The sequence below is a fragment of the Sphaeroforma arctica genome (assembly GCF_001186125.1).
Source record: "Sphaeroforma arctica JP610 unplaced genomic scaffold supercont1.3020, whole genome shotgun sequence".
Lineage (NCBI taxonomy): Eukaryota > Ichthyosporea > Ichthyophonida > Sphaeroforma > Sphaeroforma arctica.
In genome coordinates this window covers 1-2,097 of record NW_014037538.1, presented here as the reverse complement: position 1 = coordinate 2,097, position 2,097 = coordinate 1, and positions in this window count along the sequence as shown.

Genomic DNA, 2,097 nt, shown 5'->3' with positions numbered 1-2,097 from the left:
TCTACTTGCGCAGCGGGCTTCATTACACCACAGTTGCACAGAATCAGGATATGCTGGTCGATGAGAAGGCCCACACACGCCAGATCAATGGTGGACAGTATACGACGTCTAAGTAATATATGACAGAAACGTATCTTTTCATGACGCATATCCTAACCCCCGCCCCTCTCTTACATTCGCTAAGCCAACAATACAGAATATACGACATGTAGGGAATATACGACATGTCCATACCCCCTAATATACGCAGATGGGTCCAATGTGCTACGGTCGCACAGAGTCATGACGTTCTGGTCAAGAGTATCACTCACACTTGCCGGCCATTGATACACGGTTAACGACATGTACGAAATACACACCATGCACGGAATATGAAACATGCACAGAATAAACGACATGAACGTACCTCTCCATGTATGCAGAGGGGTCCATAGTACCGTACGAAATACACACAATGGGACTATGAAACATGCACAGAATAAACGACGTGAACGCACCTTTCCATGTATACAGAGGGGTCCATTGTACCGTACGAAATACACGCCATGCAAAGACTATGAAACATGCACAGAATAAACGACGTGAACGCACCTTTCCATGTATACAGAGGGGTCCATAGTACCGTACGAAATACACGCCATGCACAGACTATGAAACATGTACAGAATAAACGACGTGAACGCACCTCTCCGTGTATACAGAGAGGTACATAGTACCGTACGAAATACACATCATGCACAGACTATGAAACATACACAGAATAAACGACGTGAACGCACCTCTCCATGTATGCAGAGGGGTCCATAGTACCGTACGAAATACACACCATGCACAGACTATGAAACATGCACAGAATAAACGACGTGAACGCACCTTCCCATGTATGCAGAGGGGTCCATAGTACCACGATCGCACAGAACCATGACGTTCTGGTCTTGATCATCGCCCACACTCGCCAGGTCAATGTACGTATCCTCTAAGCGCAGCATCAGTTTCAACAGGGAGTCCTGGAACGAGGCTATTTGGTCCTGGTTGAGATCGTAGAACTTAACACCGCCACTGTAGTGTGTTGGGGCAGAGGGTGAGGGGATGTAGGCATGGGAACAGGCAGATATGAGATATGAATCTATGTATATACATATGGACACGCATGTCTGACAGACGATAATAATCCATGAGCACATATATCTATGTATACAAGGGTGGATGTATTGGTAGGAGCGTGCAGATGCAAGGTATGTATATCTGTGCGTATATATGTACACGCATGTCTTGACAGATGATAATAATCCATGAGCGCATACATCTATGTATACACGCAGCTTCAATACTGGAATCCTACTCTCATATCTTGAGAGGCCTCACAGTACCGTTTTAAACGTGGCTACGCTAGGGTTTAGGGTTACCATTGTAGGGGTTTTTAGCGCTTGATGTAATGCCGGTCATCTCTCCAATGAATATGTAAGCCATTCATACAGCCGATGTATGCATAGTGTAGAGTGTAGCCTATACATATACATGTACAATCCTTCTCTTAGTGGGGGGTTCTATCATAGAGTTAGGTATCCGTACCCCAAGAGCGAGGTGAATTCACATAGATAGATTATTGGCTTCATACTGGAGTGAAGGAGACCTACAGGTTTTCATTCACAAAAGGGCGTGTGAGGCCTAAGTGTGTGATGAGCTTAAACTCAGGGATAGAATCGCTGTAAAGCACGCTTGATCCCCATACCATCTCGTGGTGAATGAGCAAACTGACAGACACTCTAACTATGGTATAGTAATATACTCGTTGTAGTAATATCTACTGCTCATTGTAGTTGGTATTGCAACATATAGGAGATGAACAAAGAAATACACACACCCCATCAATATAGTTGCTGCCTCGGGAACACAGTACACCTTCCAGCCCAGGTTGGTGAAGAATTCTCTTAGTGTGTTCTGCACGGTTGTCTTCCCACCACAAGGACCTGCAGTGTGTATCGAACACAGCTAAAAGTGTAAGATCTCCCACTTGTCTTTAGCTCTATTGACCTATTTGACATAGAAGACATGCCCAAATACTAATATATATATATATATGTATATATATATATG